This window comes from Quercus robur, chromosome 11 (assembly GCF_932294415.1).
Source record: "Quercus robur chromosome 11, dhQueRobu3.1, whole genome shotgun sequence".
Classification (NCBI taxonomy): domain Eukaryota; kingdom Viridiplantae; phylum Streptophyta; class Magnoliopsida; order Fagales; family Fagaceae; genus Quercus; species Quercus robur.
This window is the reverse complement of record NC_065544.1, coordinates 42,679,897-42,707,020: the sequence shown is the minus strand read 5'-3', so window position 1 is coordinate 42,707,020 and position 27,124 is coordinate 42,679,897. Positions and strand designations below refer to the sequence as shown.

General features: G+C 33.8%; 1 protein-coding gene and 1 long non-coding RNA gene across 2 annotated transcripts in view; one reads left to right on the top strand and one right to left on the bottom strand.

Moving 5' to 3' along the window:
* The first annotated feature begins 17,571 nt into the window (after positions 1-17,571).
* The window catches only part of LOC126707378 (methionine--tRNA ligase, chloroplastic/mitochondrial-like), a 114,526-nt gene continuing 104,973 nt past the window's right edge, over positions 17,572-27,124 (top strand). Inside the window, exon 1 of the transcript XR_007648929.1 lies at positions 17,572-17,727. The gene's annotated coding sequence lies outside the window, so the exon portion shown is untranslated. The remainder of the gene's footprint in view (positions 17,728-27,124) is intronic.
* On the bottom strand, positions 22,808-25,730 carry LOC126707380 (uncharacterized). Its single transcript, XR_007648930.1, has 2 exons — positions 25,598-25,730; positions 22,808-23,076 (listed from the first exon to the last, which is right to left on the bottom strand). It is a non-coding gene; the product is annotated as an uncharacterized LOC126707380 (long non-coding RNA).

Here is a 27,124-nt window from a genome sequence, read left to right as displayed (position 1 = left end):
TTTTTATCCTAAGATTTTGTTTTTGTTTTTGTATGTAAAACTATGTGGTTTTTCTTAAAATTGTGCGCAAATAAAAAAAATACAAAAAGTCAACCTAAGAAAATTGTATGTAAAATAGTGAATTTTAGCTCAATAAAACTGATTAAACTAACAAAAAATTTCTAAAAACAAAACAAAATGACACAACATTTTCATAACACAATTATAATTTTTTTTATTTTATTTTAACTTATAAAGTATTGACAACTCAAAGTTTTGAAAATATTGTGATGACAACAAGATGACTTAACATTTTCATACAAAAAAATGTTATGTCCATGACATTTCACAACACATCATAAGTAGTAGGTTGTTACAAGTTGTTATTGGTGGGTAACAAAATAGTTTCATTGGTAAGTTTAAATTAGAACCAAAAATCATTTATCAACTATGACTTGTTATGAAAGTATTGTGAAAAATATTGTGGATGTAGTACTTCCTTTTTCACTATACTTTTATTTTTAGTTATGGTTGGTTCTAGTATGATATTTTATTATTTTATTTCAATCTCTAAGGAATTAACACCTCAACAATTGTGAAAATATTGCACCGATTTGTTGTGTAAATATTTTATTATAATGTGAAATAGTGCAAATTGAACAAACCAAAAATAATGTAGTAAATCTATTGCAACTTTAGGCATTCACCAAAAGAAAAAAAAGAAAAAAAAAAGGGCCAGCAAAGCAATGGAATTTGAACATGCCAAAACTATAGTAGTGAAGCTATAGAGCTTTTCCAACTTACTCTTTTTATATATAGACACTAAATTTGACTAAACCAAAAAACAAAAAAGTTTATGAATACAAAAAAATATTACAACATTTTCACAAAGTAAACATATAAAAATCCTTAAAAAAAAAAAAAAAAAAAAAAAAAAAAAAAAAAAAAAAAAACCAAAGCTCAAACCAAATGCGTGCTTGAAGGGGGAAAAAAGTGCAACTCACCAATTGAATAAACCAAAATACCATACATGTGCCTTTTGTTTCTTTTTACATAGTTAATAGAAATAGAAATAGAAATGGTCTCTCCCGCTAGAAACTTTCTAATTTCTATATACCCAAAAATGTCCTTTATTGAGTCTTTTAAACAGTACATAACAAAACTCTCATTCTCAGAAAATTTCTAATTTTTTTCTTTTTTTGTTTTTGATTTTGATTGGGAAAATTTCTAATTTAAAATGCCCTTTCTAGCGTCTTTATAGAGGTAACAAAAAGTGACACAGATTTTTGAGTGATACCTTCTCAGAAACTCCCCAACACACTATTAGAAAGTAGAAACTTTGTTACCAAAAGGACAATTTGGTTAAGCTGACATACATGGCGAGTTCCGATTGAAAGTGAGAACACCCCTCTGCCTCGGTTTGAAAGTGAGACACCCCTCTACTGTACCTTCTTGTTTCTACTCGCGAGTTGAGCTACGCGCCTCTTTAAAGACTGACTACATAAAAATGCAGCTCTCTCCTTCAATTACAACTCACAAATCACAATAGATCACAAAGCCTTCCAAACAGTTTGTGAGGCTCTTTTACTTGAAGCCTTGCAGATACATATATATCGGAATCCAAAAAATGTCAGTTACCATGGCCAAACCAATTCCCCCTCCTTCCCCGTCTTGCGCCTTTGTAAACCCTAGCAGAGAAGAAAGGTGGCTATTGGCCTTCAAGGTCGCTGCGGCAGTACTTGTCCTGCTCATCCTCTCTGTTTCACTCATCGTTAAACTACGCCAATGTAATTCCAGCAGTTGCGGCGGCCACTTTAACGGCGTTAATGGCAGGACCAGCTCCGAAACCAGTATTCAACTTCCAGATATGAATACCGACGACGGCTCCGTCTCAGTCTCTGTGTGATCATCACCAACACACCGTGTAAGTCTTCTCCTTTTTTTTTTTTTTTTTGGGAGCTTTTACGTGCGGATTAATATTATGTTCATGCATATGAAGATATATAAAGTTCTTATTATAATAGTTGAATAAGGAGCATCAACTGTCTGATGTGTTTGACAGGTGTACGTGAGAGGAAATGTTAATTGGCTTCATACTTCATAGTGTACAAATTAAGTATTCGATTCTCCTGGGCTGCTTATGGAAGATGTATATGTATATATAGGTGTGGAAGATGTCCATGCCGTTTGCTGTTTGTTTTGTACTGTACGTGTTGTTGTTCTATTTGAATTTGTTTATGTGATTGTGATAAGTGTGTAATGATAATAAATTATGTTGTTGCTCACGTGTATGTATCTAAACTATTATTTAAGAGATTTTTCTTGTTTAGGGTCTTTTCTTTTTTTGGTTCAAAAAATGCATTTATACACCTAAATTTAAGTAAAGACAAAATTAAATGATAATCTGGTAAAAATACAACTTTAACTTCCACTAAAATATTGCATAAAAAATAAAGTCATTTTCCTTTTGATTTGCAAATTCCTTTATCCATTTATAAATTAAATTTTCAAAATAAAAATTATATATAAAATAAAAACATATGTTTTATTTTTGGGTTACAAAATAGGACCACTAAGCCCAATGTTTTCACTTTTTTTCCCTTTATCAAGACTTAAACTTTTTTTTTCTTTTTTATATATAATATTAATGAAAAAACGTGTAAATCTCAAATTGGAATAAAATTGAAATTGACACAAAAAAAAGCCTCTTTTCACACGCGAAGCACGTGTGATAAGACTAGTACGCAATTGATTATGTCTTTCAAGTCCAACCCACTGCAAGTATCTCTCATCAATGGAAAATGTTGGGTCCATCGAAAATGGCACAACCTTGTGTCACAACTCGCCATATGACGAGTTATGATTGGTGAAGGTGTGTCCCCACATGGTTCATAGACACTCTTTCACCAATCATAACTCGCCACATAACAAATTATAAAATAAAATTGTGTCATTTTAGGTGCTCCTACCACAACTCCTCATCAATATATCGTATGAAGACATAAACAAAATAAGAATAAAAAATAGACGGTATCCATGTGTTTGTGTGGTAGGGATCTAGGACTAGGATGATACCAAAAAAAAAAAAAAAACATGGTAGCCCTCGTGTTCCAAATTCCGCAGTGTCATTTCAGTGTGGCAACTCGGGAAGCCTGGTCAGAGTCAGATAGGTGGGGCCAAGCTAAACTTGGCTCTATCGTTGGTTTAAATACTCGTATTATTTAAGCTGCTGTATCTAGTATCCACAATCCATTTGAGTCTAACTAAACCGGCCAATTTTTTCAGTTTGTACTCTGTGGGGTGCTGGGTTTTTTATTTTTAATTTTTTAATTTTTACATTATTGTTAAATAGTTGGTAAAAAAAAGTAAAATATTATTTTTATTCTTAAATTTTATCAAATATTTTTTTTCATCATTAAACTTAAATTTTTTTTTTCATCTTTAAACTTTGTAAAAAATCTTTTTAATAGTTTAGAGATAAAAACAAGAATAAAAAAGACTTTTTAAAAGTTTATGGACAAATTTTTTTTTTAATAGTTTTGAAAAATAAAATTGTCAATAATTTAAGAACAAAAACCAAAATTTTAAAGTTTTTGGTAGAAAAACAAACTTTTTAGTAAATTTATTTACTTTTTTAAGTGGGCTTAAAAAAAGTGTCATGTAACTGTGGCCTTGCGAAAGTTCTACTTTCACAGGCACAGCATAAGCTTAAATGGGGCGAAGATTTGTAGATGGTAGCATTGGATTAAGAGCCTTGTGGCCTTTGTGATCAAGCTAAAATTTACGCTAGGATTGGTTTTGGGCCGAAATGGGGAGATAATTGAGAGTAGTGCGAACTGGGCTAACAAGCTGCATTTCGGCCTTGGTTCAATATTCAAATTGGGCAAACAAGACAGATTCGATAATTTTAACCCTTCAAGGCGTTCTTCCACCATGGGTCATGGCATTATGTTAATATTGCCAATAGAATGCCTTAAAATCCTAAATTTAAAATAAATAAATTAAAAAAAGCACAAATAATAGGTTGGCCTATTAGCGTTGGAGTGCCTTTGTGGGGGAGGCTAGAGTAGCTTTCCAACTTTCCTCTCAAATCCGATCATGCAACCAAATGGAGAAAGGGTTATTACAAATAATTTGATTGAAAAAATCTAGATTCAAACTAAGCCACAATTTTTGTCATAGCTATTCACATGATTGGCCATGAGTGGGGGAGAAAAAAATTATGATTTGGGTTGTGGTATTAGAATTACTCAATTTGATTAAAATTTTGGTTTTTAATTTTGTTTGTGAGAAAGGGCTGATGAGACCAACCGCACTATGTAAAAAAGCCAATCCCAGTGCAGCTCGGTTTTCCCTTTACACTTAGAGGCAGTGTCACGTTCAAGGCAGGGTGGTCACAGGACCACCTTGACGTGGGAACATTTTTTTTTTTTATATATATATAATAATTTAAAATTTTTATATTTGCCCACCCTTAAAAAAAGACTTGTGACCACCCTGAAATTTTTTTAAGCCCAAAAAAAATTTTAAATGTTGGTCCATAATTTGGTCCCATAAAGTTGTGGCCTTTCAAACAAAAATGACAAGCCCAAAACAAATTTATAGAACTAAAATATGAAAATTAAAGAAGACCCACGATCTCTGTCCTACTGTCCCAGCCCAATCAAAAGTTTTTTATAGAACTAAAATCTGAAAATAAAAATTAAATTGCTATAAACCAAATACCCAACAAAAAAAAAAATTACCTAATCAAATTTTGAATAAAAAAATCGTAACCTAAAGGGGAAATAACTTCAACCTCTCGACAGTCCAATCTAGCCCCTTTCATTGCCAGATGGCAAAGCCACTGTCTCCGTCTCACTGTCCCAGCCACCGATGATCCTAGACCCACTGACCCAGCCTTTATTGCTTCAACCTCAAGAATGGCCTAAATCAACCCATCTAGTTGCATCCCCAGTCACCTGAAGGAACGCAGCCCATCACAAGTGTCGCCTCCTCCTCCTCTTCCTTCTCCTTCTTCTTCTTCTTCGTTCTACGTTTCCTTTGCAATTCTTTTCAGTTTTTCTAATTCCTGAGTTGTCTGCCCACTTCAACTTAATTTATTGCCTAGTTCTGTGTAATATTATTTTTAGTTTTGTCAGCCTTCACGTGACAAGTGCGTGACTATACAAGTGGTATTTGGAAAGGAAGCTGAAATTCAGCTTTTTATATTGACAAACCTCCTGCCTCCACGTTATCATTTTTATTTTTATTTATTTTTTAATTCAGCTTGTGTCTTTTTTTTTTTCTTTTTTTTTCATTATTAAATACATTTTAATCTAATTATATTTTTAAAAATTGGCTGTTATTTTTTTTTTTTTTTTCGCTTAAAGATTGACATACTAATTGAAATGACTTATAATTTTAAGACCCTTAAATTTATATGAGTTTTAATCAGTGGTGGCACTAGGAATTTTGTTTAGAAGGTTCATTAAGAAACTTAAACCAAACAAAATTTAATTAAAAAAATGAATATATTGAGTTAAAAAAAAAAAACAAATATATGAAGTTTTATAGTTTTCTTTATTTTAAAATCATTACAAGATAATTTATTATCAATTGTCATTATTTATTGTCAATGTTGGTAAGTATGACCATTTTATTTTATTAAGTTTGTATGACATTTTTAATTTTTATGAAGTTGTCATTATCTATTTGTCATTGTTTTTATAAAAAATATTCTAAATTAAATAACCAAACTCAACTCATTGTCACTATATTAAATTGGCCCACAAAGTCACACTCAACTATAAATAAATAATATACTAAGTGTCTACATAACTAATAAAATACTTAAACAATTACTGATTTTACTATTTTTGGTTCTTGAATCACTAACTTTTAGGGATGGCAACGGGTCGGGTTCGGGCCGGGTTTTTGCATACCCGGGCCCGACCCGCGGGCCAAGACCCTAAACCCAGACCCGGCTCGAATAATAATCGGGTTTTTTTCCCGGGGCCCAGACCCGCCCCGCCGGGCCCTGCGGGCCCCGTTTAACCTGTTGGGCCCAAATCTAGCCCAACTAATTTTTTTTTTTTTAAAGCCCATTGAGTTTTTTTTTTTGCCAGATTGAAGCCCATTCATTGGGCAGCCAGGCAAGCTCTGTATTTTTGCCACTCAGAAACACATTCCTCTTTCTTCCATTCACCCTTCACGAACTTCTCTGAATACCATCTGTACATTAAAATTTTTTTGTTAAAGACGAATAATAAAAAAAAGAAAAAGAAAAAGAGAGCCCCTTTTCTTTTCCCTAATAAAGAAATTTTTATTAAAATAAAAAATAAAAGAAGAAGAAAGGATTTGGAAGTTGAAGTTGGAACCTGTTGAAGCAATTGTGGTAGGCAGCTCTGAGATGGGCACAAACCTGTGGGTCGACGGTCAGCCACATTACAACAACCAAAAAAAAAAAAAGAACCGGTGACACAAACCTGGAGATGAGCTGCGGAGTGAGGGAGTGAGGGAGAGCTGCATGCTGCGTGCTGCGTGAGGGAGTGAGGGAGAGCTGCGTGAGCTGCGTGAAGGAGAGCTGCGTGACTGGAGATGGGCGACGGAGTAAAAGAGAACTGCGTGCTGCGTGCTACGTGCTGCGTGCTGCGTGCTGCTGCTGCGTGAGGGAGTGAGGGAGAGCTGCGTGAGGGAGGGCTGGAGGCTGAGTGATTTCAGATTTAGGGATTACTGGGTTAGGGATTTAGGTTAGAATTATAGGTTTATATATATAAAGGGAATTTTAGTAATTTAGGATACCAGGTTTTAAATGGGGCGGGTTTCGGGTCGGGTTTCGGGTTTTTTCAATAAAACCCGGACCCGACCCGGACCCGCTTCGGGTTTTTTTTTAAAAATCCATACCCGACCCTATCCTTAATCAGACCGGGTAAAACCCGGCCCATTAGGGTCGGGCCGGACCGGGTACCCGCGGGTCGGGCCGAAATTGCCATCCCTACTAACTTTATAACAAAAAGTTATTACACACATGTAACAAACCCTCATCCTTCTCAAAAAAAAAAAAAAAATGTAACAAACCCTCTGTATTTTCTAATTATTAATGTGGGGTCCAATAGTTTATGGGCCCGGCTCGCTCGCTTATAGGGAGTCCACAGGCCCCAAACTAAAGGAGGTCAGGGCCCAAGCCCAAAAATAGTGAGCCCGATGTGGCCCAAAGATACGTCCGAGGACCGCTCAGTCCTCGGAAGACCCAGAATCCCATTGACGAAAGTGGAATACAAGCAAACTTAAAAGATCAGAAAATATCTCAGGGAAATAGTCCTTAATACCCTTCATTGACATGACACCGCACCTAACAGAGCCGGATTCTTAGGCTTTATGGACCATCTCCCACAATTTCGGGATTAGACTGATGGGACAAATCTCTGTCCTGGAAAAGTCGACCCTACACGTGGACGGGGGATAATGAACGTAGGCTAGTATAAAAGAAAACGCAAGGTAACAAAGTGGGGGGGGATCCATCTCACTTCCTAAAAAAGACTCCAGGAATGAGAATGCCCGGAAAGTATATACGCTCCACCAGGGATAACCCATCGACGGGTAACCGGAGAATACACTAGTGCTCCTCGGACATGATCCGAGGAGCCCAATCCCTCAATTCATAAAGTTAATGGGCTTAGATAACCGGACTAAAGCCTTTTCCAGTCTAGGTTTGTCTAATGTCCGGCTTGTACTAACGTCCCGTGACCCAACTCCAGCCTTTCAAGCCCACTCTCTACAAAATTTATTGTGAGGGATCCATCACGCGCGAGCCCAACGTCATCGTTGGGCCGCTTGAGAATCGTGTCCCCACAATTGGCGCCGTCTGTGGGGAGGCTTGCGCGTTGGCACGGGTGGCGCATGAGTCAGCTCTCCAGCAAGCAGAGATTCACGAGTTTTTCCCATCTCCGGCGACGTACAGTTGTTGCTCCGCCATAAGCCTCTGCTAGGGGCTACGCCTTGCACTGCTAGCGGAGCGGGCAGCTCTAGGGGCTTCCGGCCTCGAGCCAACTCCTCCCTCCCTGGCCTAGGGGCCGACCTTCGAAAAATAAATCAGTATAGAGAAAAGACTACTTAACAAAAGAGATCTTACAAGTTTTAGACAGAACCAAGGCCTTGCATGGTCCTCGGACCCAAGCCTATTGGGAAACCAAGTACAAACAAGATATCTCACAAGTCTTGGACAGAACCAAGGCCTTGCATGGTCCTCGGACCCAAGCCTATGGGGAAACCAAGTACAAACAAGATATCTCACAAGTCTTGGACAGAACCAAGGCCTTGCATGGTCCTCAGACCCAAGCCTATGGGGAAACCAAGTACAAACAAGATATCTCACAAGTCTTGGACAGAACCAAGGCCTTGCATGGTCCTCAGACCCAAGCCTATGGGGAAACCAAGTACAAAAAAGAGATCTTAAAAGTTTTGGACAGAACCAAGGCCTTGCATGGTCCTCGGACCCAAGCCTATGGGGAAACCAAGTACAAACAAGATATCTCACAAGTCTTGGACAGAACCAAGGCCTTGCATGGTCCTCAGACCCAAGCCTATGGGGAAACCAAGTACAAACAAGATATCTCACAAGTCTTGGACAGAACCAAGGCCTTGCATGGTCCTCGGACCCAAGCCTATGGGGAAACCAAGTACAAAAAAGAGATCTTAAAAGTTTTGGACAGAACCAAGGCCTTGCATGGTCCTCGGACCCAAGCCTATGGGGAAACCAAGTACAAAAAAGAGATCTTAAAAGTTTTGGACAGAACCAAGACCTTGCATGGTCCTCGGACCCAAGCCTATGGGGAAACCAAGTACAAAAAAGAGATCTTACAAGTTTTGGACAGAACCAAGGCCTTGCATGGTCCTCGGACCCAAGCCTATGGGGAAACCAAGTACAAAAAAGAGATCTTATAAGTCTTGGACAGAACCTAGGACTTGCATGGCCCTCGGACTCAAGCCTATGGGGAAACCGAGCACCTAAAAGAAAAAGTATAAGTCCTAAACAAAACCCTGGCTGTGCGAAGTCCTCGGACTCAGGCCTTTTGGGAAATCAACTACTCGGATGGAGAAGTTTCTCGGCTTAAATACTGGAAAAGGTTAAGGCCAGTGTGTTAAGAATATGGCGTAACGAACCGATGATCGTTAGCCTAAGGAAATTGCTCATTGAAAGGGTGACATGTCCTCGGATAATTACTTCTTACACCTTATCAAGCACTTAGTCCCCATCGCGACTAATGTTAAGGTAAGTCTCGTTCCTCACTGGTCGGATTGTTATGTCGAATAATAATTTTGTTAAAGTTATTATGGCGTCTTTTTATTAGCAAGTATTTTGGCCTTAGTTGTCATTGGTTCAAATGCTATACTACTGTGCCGAGCAGAACTTGCAAATTTATTAAAACATATAAACAGAACATGCGAAATAGAATAACAGTAACTTTTATTAATATAAAAAATTATTATTACAACGTACAAGGAAGGGCTTACACAAGCCTATACAAAAATGAACTGCTGAAGCAGTAATAACATCCGTAATATAGATAAGTAAACCGCCAGGTGTCTTCTGAAAGCGCCTTCAAAGTCTCTCTGAAATCTTTGCCTCAGTACTGCTCATATCAGGATAAGAACCTTTTACAGAGAAGAAGGAGAAGGAAGAAGAATTGGAACACATGGAAGCACTTCAGCAAACTCTTGTCGCTGAAGAAAGCAAGGGAAAAAGAAGATGGAGGACATGAGTAGGAAGGAGGAGAAGAAGAGGGAAGCAATGAAAAGAAAGTAAAAGGAGCAAAAGAGGGAGAAGGGGAGCCATATTAGGTATGCTCATGAGAGAGCGGATGGAGATGACAAGGGAGGTTTTCGACTCAGTCACACCGGAAGTGAGGTGTGACGAGTCCCTGCTTCGGATTTTGGCTAAAAGAATGGGGAGGCAAATCTTGAGTCTCCGCCATCCTTGCCCTGACTGAGCCATCTCAAGTTTTGTTAGGACATGACGTTTTTGAGAAAGGAAGGATTTATTCATGGTTGACTATTAGGGAGGATGTATTATTGGATAAGGAATAACCAGACGGAAGAAATGAACTATGAGAAGGGCCTGAGGGATTCAGATATGAGAGAATCGCCTTTTGTCTTCTCTCTTTATATAGGGGAGTAAGACGAGGGTGCGTAACACGTTCTGATCCCCAAGGAAATCTGCGAATAAATGTGCATCCGTTTCATTCCCCCACGCTATCAGTAACCGTTAGATTAGGGAGGTCTCGTAAAAGGAAGATATTAAAGGCGTGCTACGGATAACCAAACGGAATAAGTGCATCACGCGTAAATCGAGGGAAATATCTTGTAGACCGGCGCATTCCTCGTGGAGGTGAAGAGTCGCCAACGTTGATCAAGGGCCGAATTAAATGAGCCGCAGTTAAGGCTCGGTATTACCAAAACCCACCTTTCCAACCAAGACGTTGGACAGCAGGGTTTTGAGGGGCTATTGTGGGGCCCAATAGTTTATGGGCCCGGCTCGCTCGCTTATAGGGAGTCCACAGGCCCCAAACTAAAGGAGGTCAGGGCCCAAGCCCAAAAATAGTGAGCCCGATGTGGCCCAAAGATACGTCCGAGGACCGCTCAGTCCTCGGAAGACCCAGAATCCCATTGACGAAAGTGGAATACAAGCAAACTTAAAAGATCAGAAAATATCTCAGGGAAATAGTCCTTAATACCCTTCATTGACATGACACCGCACCTAACAGAGCCGGATTCTTAGGCTTTATGGACCATCTCCCACAATTTCGGGATTAGACTGATGGGACAAATCTCTGTCCTGGAAAAGTCGACCCTACACGTGGACGGGGGATAATGAACGTAGGCTAGTATAAAAGAAAACGCAAGGTAACAAAGTGGGGGGGATCCATCTCACTTCCTAAAAAAGACTCCAGGAATGAGAATGCCCGGAAAGTATATACGCTCCACCAGGGATAACCCATCGACGGGTAACCGGAGAATACACTAGTGCTCCTCGGACATGATCCGAGGAGCCCAATCCCTCAATTCATAAAGTTAATGGGCTTAGATAACCGGACTAAAGCCTTTTCCAGTCTAGGTTTGTCTAATGTCCGGCCTGTACTAACGTCCCGTGACCCAACTCCAGCCTTTCAAGCCCACTCTCTACAAAATTTATTGTGAGGGATCCATCACGCGCTAGCCCAACGTCATCGTTGGGCCGCTTGAGAATCGTGTCCCCACAATTAAATTATATAAAGTTATATTATATTTGTAGTACACAACACACATTTGCATATATCACAATTCACAAATAATATAATAAAAAATAAAAAATAACACACACAATCAGTATTAGACACACACTCACACACATATAATATAAATTTATAATAAAAAGAAACACCTACTGACTTACAAACATTCTCTTTTTACTCTTAGAGAGACCTATGATTTATGTTGTTGTTTGATTTTAGGCTAGGCTAATATGTGGTTAGGGTGTACAAGATTTAAGACAAAGTGTACAAACATATCTTCAAGGGTAAATTATACTAATAAAAAAAATTTATATATAAAACTTTTAAAAAAAATTTCAAGTCAGGGGTTCAATTGAACCCCCTAAGCATAAAGTAACGCCGCCCATGGTTTTAATCAATATTATACATACATATTTATAATAATGGTAACTTTGTAATGGTACACCGAAATAGGCTGGTACCAAAATATTTTGTTCTAATGAACAAACTAAAATGGGAGCCTTGGGTATGCTTTGGGCAATTGGGGTAATGGACTAGTTGACTAGTGGTAGTATAAAAAAAAAAAAAAAAAAAAAAAAAAAAAAAAAAAAAAAAAAAAAAAAAAAAAAAAAAAAAAAACCTATGCAATTGTAAGGCAGTGGGGTGAGGCATTGTATTTACTAGTTTAGACTTTACATTGTGGCTACGGGGTGTGTGCTAGATTGTTAGTGGTCAAAATAAAGAAGAATAATGAAACAACTAAACAACAAAAATTTATATTGGGTTAAATTTTTAATAGAGTCATGCTTTGGACATAATAATAATTAATATTTTTATTATATCAAGAAATAATATTTCAATTGAACTTATAGTTTATTGTTTATTTTTTTCCTAGTATTATGGATAAATATTTGATACGAAAATCATGTATCCAAGATCTATCTCTTACCCAAAATATTATAAACAAATATTTTTTTATTATCATTCTATAAAGTTCTCTTTTTATTAAATTGTTTAATTTAAGTTTCTAAAGGATCACTTTGGAAAAATTTCTTGGAACCACCATTATTACAAACATTTTTTCAATAATCAAATGCATCATCCGATAAACATTACTATTTCCGAATGCCATTTTTGTCCGCGAGGAATAAACACTAGTGAATGTCGATCTTTAAGGAAGCAAGAATAATGAGTGTATAATTATCTTCTCCTTTTCATATTCTAACTTGGAGCTTAATTTGGGTGATGAAGAGTAAAACATTTTCTAATGGGTCAAAGTGATTATAAGTTAAGCGGTGACTCATTTTTCTTTTCCTAAACCATGACGCTTGTGACGTATCCTATACGATAGACTCACATTGAGCTACTCATACCTCTCTCAAGGGCCTCAACCACTCATATTAATTCTAATAACCAAAAATATAAATGCCTAATTAATAGTCCATAAATGTAAGCGTTCCAAGGTGTGGCTTGTGAATGCCACCATGTCTACCAATTGCATGACTCTTTTGGATGCTACCCAGTGTAAATTCATCCTGCACTCGGGTCTAAAAATATGCCACTAACTCAAGATTAAGGCAAAGAAGGGAGTCACTAGTTAGTTTAGATTTAAGAATCGTTCTTTTGAGTTTTGACTCCTGAGCAGAGGTCAAATTGTAACTAGATCTTAGGTCTAGAGTAAGGGTGTGAGCACCCAGGTCTACCTGAGAAAATGGATTAGTCTCCACTTCGTAATTCATATATATCTCATATCTAATTTCTAACAAGGAAGCCAGTAAGTTTTTTTGATAAACTTAATCAAGCATGCACATACATAATCAAAAGATTGTATAGCACATGGGCTCAAAGATCAATTGACGGGTGTGAAGTGTCCCAAATTCCCAATTCTGGGGTTTTATTCAAAAGGTCCTAATAAGATGTTTATAAATTGATCAAGCATTTTGAGTACTTTAGGAGACTAAAACATTGATCATTTGGAATCAAAAGAGGGTCCTAAATCCTAATATGCCTTCGACCAACGCGTCATGTGAATAACATTTATTGAAAGAAAAGCAAAGAAAGCAGGAAATTCGGGCTTTCAAGGTTTCTATGAGGCAAGTGCACATGCATACGCACCCATGAGGAATAGACCTAATTCTACATTTCTACCACTTAACAAAGTTGTTATTACATTGTCAATGGATGTTTCTAATCGGTAAAAAACCTAGCACATACTGTGTATATGCAACTTGTAATTGCAACCAAACGTATGCATCAATTCGCCAAAAACTCAAAAATATTGGTCCAGAATAGTCGAATAGATATCTAATTCTAAATATCTATGGACAACCAAAATATAATTGTATTGTGGGTAAAAATTAGATATAGTTCTTTAAGTGTTAAATATTAGATTTTTCAATTAAATTTAAACACGTGTTTTCATCAATCAATAAAGCACAAACATTTTTATTTTTCCAAATGATAATTAATTAAATTAAGCATGAGAGAGAGAGGCTTGTATATCTCACTCTCAGTTTTTACTTGCTCACATATAATTATTTTAATCTGCTCCTTGTTATGTATTGTGTTCATTTGTTGTTGTTCTATGTGAATATGTACATGTGATTGAGAGAGGTATTTAATAAATTATTTATATATTATTTAAAGTATTGCATCCACAACCCATTTGGGTTTATCTAAATTGGCCAATTTTTATCAGTCTGTGGGTGCTGGGTTTTTATTTTTTATTTTTACATTATTGCTAAGGAATGGTTGGTTTTTCAGCCGGGGAGAAAGGGGGTGGGGTATTGGTGGTGTTGAACTTTTTTAGGTGGGCTTTAAAAAGTGTCATGTAACTGTGGCCTCACGGAAGTTCTATTTTCTCCCCATAGGTTAAATGGGGCGAAGATTTTTACGTATAGTTGTTGGATTGAGATCCTTGTTACCTTTATGGCCAAGCCAGAAATCCTGCTAGGATTGGGTTGGGGCCTAAATGAGGAGATAATTGAGAGACTGTGCGAACTAGGCTAAGGAGCTGCATTTCGGCCTGCCTTGGTCTAATTTTCAAATTGGGCAAAAAAAGACAGATTTGATATTTTTACACTTCAAGGCATAGTTGTAAAATTGTGTCAAGGCAGGCTAGCCGCACTGAGGAGCACATTCGATGAAGTCTTTTTTTTTTTTTTTTTTTTTTTTTTTTTTTTTTTTTTTTTTTTTTTTTTTAAGTTTAGTGTAATTTTAAATTTAAATTTATCTATTATTAGTAAGGTTATAAAGGAAGGAATTTTTAATAAGCTAAAATTTAGGATTTTTTATGAATAAAATTTAGGATTTTTTATGAATAAAATTTAGAATTTTGAAAATGAGTAAATTGTTGGGTTTAGTATGTACTAATTTTTAGGAAAAATGTATCAAATATATGTGAGATATATTTAAATAGAGACTGTGTGTAATTTTTAGGAAAAAAATTTCTCTAGTAATTTTTTTGTTTTTAAATTTTGTTGAATTACAATTTTAACCTTATTTTTTATTTTTTAGAAATAAGAATGATCTATTAAAGTAAGGGAATTCTAAACATTTTATTAAGTTATAACTAATTTTTTGAATTCTTTTAATCTATTGAAATAAAGCATAGAATGCTATTTCAACAAATTTTTCAAAAATACTTTAATACAATTTCACAACTATGGTTTTAAAGTGTTAAAATATCAGAAATGAAAAAGCCACATGGAAAACCCAAAAATCGTTCCCAATATGTAAATATTTTGAGCGCATGAGGACCAATGGTAAATCATAAATGATAACTATAGTTAACCAAAAGCTACCCACGGTTATGCCTAAGGGTGTCAATGTTTGACCTAATCCGCGAACACGACACGAACTTAACACGGGTTTTTTCGGGTTAGGATTGAGCCTTAATGGGTTTGGGTCATAAATGGGTCAACCCGAAAGTGACACGATAAGAAACGTGTCATAAGCGGCTCAACCCGTATAACCCGTAATAGACACATTTGACATGCCAATTTATTTGTGTCAACCCGAAATGACCAACTTAACACTACCCGTTTAATTCGTATAATAAATAAATATTTATTTTATTTTAGATTTGTCAAATACCTTTTATATTCAACATATATTTTAAATTTAAAAAGCAAAGTGAGTAATTACAAAAATTTACAAGGAATATAATTAGAAATTGAAACTTTTAGATCCTAGAACTACTAATACCTTCTTTTTTTTTTTTTTTTTTTTGGCATAGAACTTGCACAAATAAAATTGGATGAGCTTGTGGAAGATGTTATAAATTTTGACATCAGCAAAGAATCTATGGATGATAATCGTGGTCATAGTCAGGATTAGTTTACTGTTTATTCAAATTTTTTCAATATTGATACTTAGCATCTGGCGAGTTTCAAGGATATTATTTTTGTTGAACTATGTTATTTTATTTTTGTTAAACTTTGTTATTTTGAATTTGGGTTGAAGTGTATGCACTTCTTTTGGAATGTAAAGAACTTATTTCTAAATGAATGTTATATTTTTGTTGAACTATATTATTTTGAATGTGGGTTGAAGACTTGAGGTGTATGCACTGCTTTTTAGGATGTAAAAAAAAAAAAAAAAAAAAAAAATTTCTAGATAAATGTTATATTTAATATTATGCAAGTTGAAATGAGTTGTGTTACATTCGTGTCAACCCAACATGACTCATTTATTAAGCGTGTCAAATGGATTGGGTCAGGTCAACCCGCCTTATTAACATGTCGGGTTAGGGTTGAAAGATCATGACACGATTATTAAATGGGTCGGGTTAGAGTTGAGTCATTTAATCGAATACCCCTACCTCGACACAACACGAACCCGACACGCTAACCCAAATTGACATCCCTAATTATGCCCTAGTCCCCGACTACCCTCTTGAAAAGCCTATATAACACCTCGTCTCCAAGCTGCAGAATCTCAAGCCTTCCATATTTATCAATGGGGCACGTTCCATGTCCAAACCATTTTCACACTTTTCTTCTTCTCATTGGGCTTTTGCAAATCCTCCAACTCCTCTCTCGGCTTACACTTTTGCAGACCCTCCTCCCCCGCTGAACGGGTAACACTATCTATATTCTATAGTTAGTTATTTGTTATTATTATTTTTATACATGTGTTTGTGTGTTTTATTGGCAATTTATAAAGATGCACAAAAACCTTTGGCTTTGTAACAGAGACGAAAAGCTGCTTTTGGACATCAAAATCACTTCGGCAATAGTTGGTTTCATGATCTTCATTGTCATACTCATTCGTAAACTACGCGAGTGTAATTCCGGCAGTGGCGGCGTTATCAACAGTCAAGTCAGTATCCAACTTCCAGCTATGAATACTGACGACGGCTCTGTCACAGCCTCAGCTCTCTGATACTTGTTACCAACATAGTGCTTAAATTTAAGCTTTACAACATTTGGAGCTTCTACGTATAGATCAGGAAGATTACGTTCATGCAAAAAGTAGATTTCCATGGTTTATTTTGTGGGTTGTTATGGTTTAGAATAGACTAGCTTGACTGTCTGTGTTAATAGTTTGAGATTTGTTGTTTGTTATGTATTGTGATGATGACCTCCGTTATTTGTTTGATTGAATAAGTTGCTATTCAAAAGAAGGAGAATATCTATACGTGCGCGTGTATTTTATTACCTATTTTATGCCTATTGCCTAATCCATTTGAGTTTATTCAAATTAGGAAATTTGAAAATTTATATCAATGACTGTGAGGACTGAGGACTGGTCTTTTTGTGTTTTCTTGCAAAAAGAGTGTTTAGTTTCTTTTTTTTTTTTTTTCTTTTTTTTGGTGTATAAAAAAAATAACAATCTTTAAGACTATATAATTAGCCCATTTGTTGTAAAAGCCTGAATTGAATTTGGCCTACTATTCAGCTTACAAGTTACAAGTGAGAAAATATCAATCTCACAGAATGTGCAGATTCACACGTGAGAAAGAGGGGTCTCATGAAGTGGTTATTATTGCCCTCATTCAAGGATTGTGCAAACTGCTCTAAGCCTAAGGTAGTGTGCCTTTTACCCTAGTTCAATTTAGTCGTCTCTGATTTGTTAATATTTACTAAAATATTATTTTTGTTCTTAAACTCTGCATTAAATTTGTTTTTCTTTTATTTTTTAGTCTCTAAAAGTTTTTCCACTACCCAAAAAAAAAAAAAAAACCTGACTTATTTTGATTAACCTTTTTCCGGGTTCACTGGAAACTTTTTTTTTTTTTTTTTTTGAGAAAGATTCACTTGAAACTTGAAAGGGTCAAAATAAACAAAGTAAAAAAGGGTTTTCGCTTTAAAAATTTAATGAAATTTCCCTTTCACCAAATAATAATAATATAACTCATTCATCAGTCAATCTCTCTCTCTCTCTCTCTTTCTCTCTGTCTCTCTCTCTCTCTGAAAACGCAAAGAGCGAGAAAACTCAAATACAGATCTTCGGCGACGAGCTGAGGCACGGTGGTCAGCGATCTCATCTCCACCGCTTCTTCGTCCGATTACAGGTATGTGTTTAACTCTGTTTGTTTTCCGAGAAAAAAAATTTTGAATTTGTCTATCACGGAAATTACCTAGCAGATCTGTCCAAACAATTATTGGTATTATCTCTCATTCTCTTCATTGGTAGAGAGACTACGAAGTATGGCTCAGAGAGAAAGCAGTAGTTTAATTTGGGGCTATGGGTTTGAATACTATTGGAATTGTAATTGCGTAGCTATCCTCTGGAATCTGAAGTATGAGTTGGATCTATGAGGTTTAGCCTAGATGTGTTATTTGTGTTTTGGTTACAGGTGTGAACACATTTCAAGAATATAACAAGAACCATAAGCCCATAAATGAAAAAAAGTTTTCTTTCTCTCTTTTGTACAGCTTCCATTAACTAGAAATAGCCTTTTTGTATGCTTGATTGATCAAATATGTATTGTTAGAAGATATAAAAACAAAGTAAAAGCTCGGCTCTTTTGTTTTTGTTTTTGTTTTTTTTTTTTTTTTTTGAGGGTGCTAGAATTTGTGTAGAAAGTCTCCCTTGATATTTACAGGAACTTGTTGAGGTTACTCGTTATGTGGAATTCCTTTTTTTATTTTATATAGGTTCTTGCTGATTTCTAGTTTCATATATGCACTGTCTTGTTTGAACAAATGTGTTTATGTATTTGTTGTGGTCTTTTTGTTTGAGAGATTTTTTGTATTTATGTACCACAATAGTGTAATGTTCTTAGCTCTGTGAATCTGCTAGATGAGAAAGAATTGCTTGATAACTGTTGCCCTATGAACCTGAAGCTGTGTGTTCTTTGGAAAGAGGATAATTACTTCTTTGCACTATCAAAATATAAAAAATTATTGGAAGAAACTTTGATACAATCCAAAATTTTTGCAGCCTTTGTTCTGGTTAAATGAGGTGAGATAGTAGGTAATTTTGTAAAAAATTAGTCTAGTGCGTCCTAAATTGTGGTCCTTGTTAAATTACCAATTGTCTCAAAAGTTTAAACTATAGGAATATAATAAATTTAATCATTTAACCATATACTATAACACTCCCTCTCATGTAGATAGGGATTGAACTCAAAACCTCCTGCTCTGATACCTTGTTAAATTACTGATTGTCCCAAAAGTTTAAGCTACTAGGATATGGTAAATTTAATCATTTAACCACATACTTCTAATAATCCCTGAGCTTTACTATAAAATGAATTTTCTTGGGGGGTTCTTTCAGCATGATTAGTTTCATGATAAGAGCCTGAGCATGCTGATTAAGAATGTTGTAAGTTTAATAATTGGCATATTGTGTATGTATTGTTGTAGTAAATCTGAATTAGTTATTGTTATTGGTATTTGGTAGAATGTGTGATAGTACTTACCATTCAAGATATTCTTTTTGAAGAGTAATTATGCCATGATTGCTAATATATTCCTTAAAAAGTTATTACGCTGAACCAACGGTACTTTGAATAAGCCTTTTGGGTAAAGCTATATTGGTGACATGCCCTGTATTGATAGTGCTTTTGCTGCCGTGTATCAATCATACTGGGCAAGGGAATCATTTTTTTTTCTATGAATTAATCTAAAATTCTCTCTGCATCTCTTTCCCCTTGGAAATTTATTAATGAAATGTTAGGAATACCCTTTCTGTATCTTGCTATTTAGAATTTTCTACTAGTCACTTCCATAATCATTTGGCTTCAAGGTGCAAAGCTGGATCAAAAGTGGCCTAAGAGATTTTTTCCATTTCCTGAGCATCAGTGGATTGGGGCATCCTAGTTCCTAATGACAATAAGCAAACCGTATATGTGTGTTTAGATGTATTATGAGGGTAAAGTTCTTTTCTTTTGTACTTTGGAATTTGCTAAGCTTCTAAGTTCCTAATTTGTATTACAAATGTTTATTTATCTATCTTTTTTTTTTTTTTTATTACCACAAACATGTAAACATCAGTCGGCTTCCAACTTATGAAAACAGCTGTTTGTATATTTATGTGTGTATGTGTGTTTGTACCTATCATAAAGTGTGTGTGTGTGTTTTTATAAAGAAAGTAAAATAATATGTAATAAGTTGGAATTGGTGAAGTATAACATGAGACACAAAGTGGGATAGAGGATTTCTATTGCTAGTAGTTGAGGAAAAATAAGAAGTTGCCATGAAAGAGTCTGATACCATGCCAAATTTAATTAATAACAAAGAGGAATTTGAGAGTAGCAAAATGATTTCAATCTTAGAATTGAGAAAATGCTACTTAATCTAATATCTATGCCCCTGTTATTATATACTCAAAACATGGATTGGCGCCTAATGTAACCCACAGATTTTCTAACTAACCAATACACAGCTGACACATGTCTAATCACTTAACACTGTTAACAGTAACTTATCAAACATGATAACGTGGGGAGGAAAAAATGGTGGAAGAAAATTGCTTTCTCCTTAGTGCAAGAAGTATTAAAATCAACACAACGAAGTTCTCTTCACATCGACCCAAAAAAAACAGAGAGGAGGAAGTTGTTTCAAATCACTTGAAAAAGTGAACCAAAAGTAAAAACACACCACTTAGTGTGCATAAGCCCTAAATTAGTTCCCCTTTTAGGCCTAATTCATGCCTATATTGGCTTAACAAGATTACAAAATCCAACTTCAAATGTTTTTTTTTTTTTTTTATTCATTTTAAATGATGACGTGGAATTATTTAAAATTATTTTCAATTTTTTATTATTATTTTAATAGGCACATCAATTTCAAATATACCAATTGTGCACATTGTGTACCACGAAAACAGTTTCTATTAATGAGATAATGATAGTGACTTTTTAGTTTTGAGTTTAAAAAAAAAAAGTTTTGGAGACAAAAAAATTCAATCTTATATACATCTTCACGGCTTCACCCTCAATGTATTCTTTTAGGCCCACCTTACAAAAAAATACATATTCTTTTTCAACATCAATAATAATAATAATAATCATCCCCCAATTCATGATTAAAATTTCTACCATTGCTTATTAAAAAAATTTATTATGCCACACTCTCCATAAAAATCTCATCTATATATATATATATATATATATAAAACCGAATCCTCTGCTGGCACCACAATTTTTCACGTCAGCACAATATTTAAAAAATAAAAATAAAAACATTATAACTCCTCAAAACCCTAGCAACCTTACCCCTCTCTCAAAATTTCCACGTCAGCATAATATTTAAAAAATAAAAAATAAAAATAAAAATAAAAACATTATAACTCCTCAAAACCCTAGCAACCTTACCCCTCTCTCAAGTTAAGAAATATAAAACCACGGTTTCTGCAAACTCTTTCTCTCCAAACGTAAATATCAAATTCAACCCCTTTAATTTCTCTTTATATTTTTGAGGCTTCTATAGAGTTATAGTGAGTTATGTTGATTTTGTTTTTTGTGTGTGTGTGTATAGATGGTCATAATACTCCGGTATTTCAAGAGAAGTTTGTGTTTTCGTTAATTGAAGGCCTTAGAGAGATAAGTGTTGCAGTTTGGAACAGTAATACAGAAGACGATTTCATTGGCAGCGAAAAGTAATTACTTTGTCTCATATTTTTGTTTTCTAAATTGATTTTGTGTGCTTTTTAGATCCTTTTGGATCAATTTTGTTAATTTGGTTTTTTTTTTTTTTTTTTTTTTTTTTTTGATAGGGTCTAATTGGGGAAGGTTCTTTCAAAGGGTTACGATGACCGCACTTTGTGTTTGTATACTAATAGTGGGGGGTAAGTGCTATAAATTACTAACTCTTTTAAGTGTATAATTTGTTTCTAAAATTTAAGTGGATGGAGGGGTTTAAGTTTGCTCAAATTAACAGAATTTTCACATGCTCTTGTAGTGAAAAGGCTTTGATAGTTTTATTGAGTTAATTCAAAGTCCTGATATATTAATAAGTTTGGATTATATAGTAACACAATCAAATTAAATTCATTGCTACCCGTAGAATACTGTGTGAAGAAGTTGTTACAATGCTCAAATTTTAACTTCATTTTTGTTCACCATTGAATACTCATATAATCAATTTCCAATTCAGTGTTTAAGAATTAAACCAAAATTCTAACTGCGCTATCATAAAATATTATTATTAGTATGAATTTTATGGAGTTACAGTGTTCAGGAATTAAACCAAAATTCTTTTAAATTATCTATAATATTTTGTCCTCCGAAAATTTTCTCTCTTTAATTTTAGTATATTGTGTTTCTTAAACTATAGGGAGATTTTCTTTGTTTCTTATTCTCAATAATAAATCATTTTATTGCAATACCGGTAATTGTTTGAGAAATCCAATATGTTCATATTTCTATAGAATAGAGAATAGTAGAAGCCAATTTTATTACAACTACTTAAATTGAGTTGAATTAATTCCGTACAATTACAAAGTATAGCATGAAAGATAATGGAATTAATTGTTGTAATTTTTATTTTCTTTCCATGTTTTGAATTTCCTCTATATTATTATTACAACTGAGCAAAGATTGAGAAAGTAACATTACTACTCTAATTTGAAGTTTAATGTGTCCTTCTCAAGTCATGGTCTTTATTTATATATTTGCAGTTTATGTTTCTAACTGTTGATGAGAAATTAAGGCTCAGTTGCACAATATGTGTAAATTCTTCAGAAGGCTACTTTAAATAGTAAGTCAATGTGTCTCTTACATTTGGGTATTAGTTAGAATTATTTTCAAATGATTATACCAATAAAAGTGAATGTGTATAAATTTTGTTTAACTATCCCGTGCATCGCACGGGTTAGCGACTAGTAATTTCTAAAAAGTGAAATATTTTATGCCTAAATCAGTTTGGACTAAAACTCCTCTAACTCACAATATGGTAATTGATAAAACTATTCACATTACCTTTTTAATGAGTCTTACAACCAGTTTAAATGATAAAAGTACACGTTTTATCAATTGCCACGTAATGGGACTAAAAGTAGATCTATCAATCTCATTATCATGATCCATATCCAAATGAGAGATTTAGAAAAATGAGTTGTGATAAGGCACTAAGCTTAGCTTAAAACAAATATGACAACAATTTGAAACTTTTTAAGTTTTAAGGCACTAACCCACAAGATTGGAATAGAGCATAACTATATATCCAAATATAATAAACCAAACCTTCAACACAACATTTAAATATCAAATCTCTCAACAATTCATCAAACTAAAATATGAGAAAATAAAGACTCCAAATACATTCTTAAATAGTCTCATGATTACCAAGTTTACAACCCTAAAAAAGCACAATAGAGCAAATTTTCATAAAATAGTTCACTGCTACACATAGTCTTCAGTTCTTAGCTCCAACAATCACCAACTAGTTGGATTAAGAGAGTCCATTGAACTAATCTGAAAATGGTGGAGAAAGGGGGTGAGCTAACAATTGAAAAAGAGACTACATCACATGATATTGTCAAGTGAAAATGCACATTATAGTAGAGTAAGTATTAAATTTGACAAAACATTTTATTAACAGTATGAAAGTAATTCAATATAAAGATTAAAACTTGCTTTAGAAGTGAACATTTAATTATACAGTAAAAAACATATACCTTCTTAAATAAACAAATAATACTCTCTTAAAATATTTGCCCAATTTCAATAAGCCATAGTTCTGTTACAAGAACATTACTTCATCATTGAGTAAACTACTTATGATAACAGATAATAATACATGTAATATTAAAGTTTATTTTTTATTTTTTTTCACGATTAATTTGTCAATAACAATAAAGAATAATTAGTATATAAAATATTAGCCAAACTAAGACAATCTTAACAATCAGCAAGTGCATCCATGAGAAACAATAACACAAAGAAGTAAAATATAACAATGGTTCCAAAAAGCAAATAATAGCAATGGTTTCGAAGAGTAAACAATAATAATGTACCACACCACAATAAACAATATTTCATCCAAAGACCAACTCATAGCTTTGTGTTGGCAAAGATTACAGATAGTGTAATTGATTTTATGAAAACATTTTCTTTTTCTTTAACAATATTATAAAATATTCTTCGTATAGATAGCTACGTATCCCATTTAAAAAAAAAAAAAAAAAAACTATATATAGGTAACATTTGGATAGCGTTTCTATCCTACGATTGCCGTTTGGTTGAAAAAATGTGGGTCCCACGGCATTGTTCACGGACCCACAAAAATCATCCAAACACAAATTTCAATATAAATTTGGATCTCACGGTACTATTTACACATTTAAAAATTATTTTGCTATAGTGTTTTCAGTTTTTAGTTTTCAATTTTCAGTAAATAAGCAGTATCCAAACACACTTATAGAAAGAACTTTTGCAAAATAAGATTCACAATTTAGCCAAGCTTTTTTTTTTTTTTTTTTTTTTTTTCAATTATACCCATATATATTTTTTGATGAACTTTTCAATTACACATATATAATATAATATCTTGAGAATAATCATTATCTAAAATCCACTTCAAATTGACAAACAATTTTTGTGTCACCCAAACAACATCAAGTAGAACCTAATAAAGGATTAGATGACTTGGTAAAAAATAAACGTGTCAATATCTATGTATATCTAAGCAAATAAAAAGCAGTAATAACAAGATAAGAGTTTAGCCATTGGCCTCAGTAGCCTATTGGCACCCAGGTACCATTGTGTCCTAATGCTCGGGGGTTCTAGCCCCCGCAAAATCACCTAGCAAAAAAAAAAAAAAAAAAAAAAAGAAGATAAGAGTTTAACTACTGATATGCACTTGGCTAAGCACTTAAAATTTTGTGCTTAACTTTTTAAACCCATTAAGGAAGCCCTCCCCTCAAAAGTATGACATGGCAGTAACTAAATTTCATATTATATCTGTCAAAACTCAACCATCTTCATCATCTTGTTGTCCCAAATGGAGTATGACCCAGATTTCCCAAAACTAGAGGTTAACTGATATTCATTATTCCTAAATCACTTACATCATGACCTTCATAAACTTACAGCCTAATGCCTAAACCATCAAATTAGTAATGAAACACATCATAAGTATCAAAATAAAATTCTTGCAGATTTGGATTAATTTCTCCAACATCTTTTTAATGACGTTTCCTTGCTTGAAAGTTTTTAAGCCTAAAACCAAACACTAAAAGGGACCCAATATATTTGGCCTAATATAATTAATTTTCTCACCACTTTGGCTTTAAATTTAAAATAATTAGAAATTTCAAAAAATTATGATTTTCTCCAGCTTATAAGTTCTATATGTTAACTCAATTCATCCCAAATTTCATGCCAATCTCAAGTTATGCTAAAATAAAGTCAGTATATCCAAATCTGAAATGAAGACAACCTAAATATCTCAAATTATATAACTCTTTGAATATAAATTTTATTCTTAAATAACAAGACAACCACAATACAAACCACAAAATACACACACCAGATGAAACTATCAGGAAGCACACGACACCAGTTTCTTTCTAATTTTACTTATTGGCCCCCAGGATTTTGAAAAAAAAAAAAAAAAAAAAAAAAAAAAACCTGGTTTTAGTTCCTCTTTTGCAGACTTACTCTTCTTTTTAAATCCATATGGGCCTCCCTCAAATTTTAAAATTAGTTAAAAAAAAAAAAAAACCCTTTTAAGAAAATGAGAATAATACAAAAACCCAAAGAAAAAAAAAATCCAGCCCATTCATTGCCCATAGCACGTCCAAATTTATACAAACAACAAAAATAATTACAACAAATCCCAAATCAGCAATATTATCCACCAAAAAGAGAAATTCTTTGTAAATCAAGCCTCTTATAATTTCAAATATCCGCCGTTTACTAAAAAAAAACCCAAATCTACTTAGAAAAAAATAAAAATAAAATTATCCCCTACGCCACTGCCTTCGTTTCCAACCTGCAATTGGCTGCTTGCCTCCACAACTAGCCGGTTTGCCACTCCCGATCACCACCTGAGCCGAACCCTGACTCAACTTTAGGCTTCTAAAGTTCCAACCTTACTGTGCGGGCGGGGTATGTTTTTCTTTGTTATGTTGGGGATTTATGCGTGTTAGTCTAAAAAGAATATTCTATATCAGCCTATGCTTTTTGACTTTTCAATCTTTTACGTCTTTCTATTTGTTTTGATGTGGCTTACAGCTTGCATATATTATTATAATATTATATATTTAGTTTTGATAATAATACCATCTACAGTTTTGACTCTTTTGACCGCAAATATGTTTTGTGCTCATGTCTGTGTTTGGTGGTTTACATTTTCCACTATTGTTATATTTATTTTAATTTATATTTAGTTTTGGTAGTAATTTCTCAAACTAAGTTATTATTATTATTATTATTGACCCCCCTAAAAAAAAAAGTTATTATTATTGTCAAGTTCAAAAATAGAAGAAGTTATCATTGTTGTTTATGATATACTATATTTGATATATACGTACTTATTTATTGTAGCATTCATATTATATATAATTTTAGTGATATGGAAGAAGGTAGGGTATAACTTTTTTTTTTTTAATTTTTAAATATATACGAAAGTGGTGTTATAATTTTTAATTAAACCATTTCATTTTTTCCCTAAAAAAAAAACTATATCATTTCTTACCTATGAAATACTCTAAAATTCTATGGACCAATAGTGTGATAATTACCAAACTAGGATCTCTACATTTTTTTAGTCATCAGTTTTTTTTTTTTTTTTTTTTTTTTTTTTTTTTGGGTTATGTTTAGTTTGGCCTCGTGAAAAAAAAAAAAAAAAATCCTAGCTTAGGTTTTTAATAAGATGAAAAAAATCCAGCAACTATTTTACAATTTTACATAAATCTTAACCCTCATTCTTTTGCAGTCCACTTTACATAATGAAAAACCAAAATCTTTTGCAAAAATAAATATTAATAATTTAGAAGGGAAAAAAAAAAAAAAAAAACCCACAATCGGTGATAGATCTTTTGCCAATTTAGATCAATTCAAATGGATTGGGCATATTCTAGTATAATAATCCAATAATATGTTGGCACACATACATGATAAAAGCGTTACTCTTATTTTTCATTAAAAAAAAATGATACTAAAGAATTAAGCCACAAACTCAAGAAGATTATCATGTTTTACAATTAAAAACATTATAAAATAAAAAGTTTTTTTTTTTTTTTTTGAGAAATTTACAAAACAAGAAGTTGATCCACCAATCTCACACCTCAATTTTCTTTTCTTTTCTATTTTAATGGATTGGGATGAATGAGATAAAATTTTAATCAACATAATGACCGCAACACGAACCATAAAACACACACCCCAGAAGAAGCCTATCAAGGAAACACAGACAGTGCATAAAAGAAAGGGCAGGCTGAGAAGATTAGGAACAAAGCCCAATCTTGGGCCCATAGTACTACATCTACAAGGATAGTATAACGGCCCCTAGAAAAAC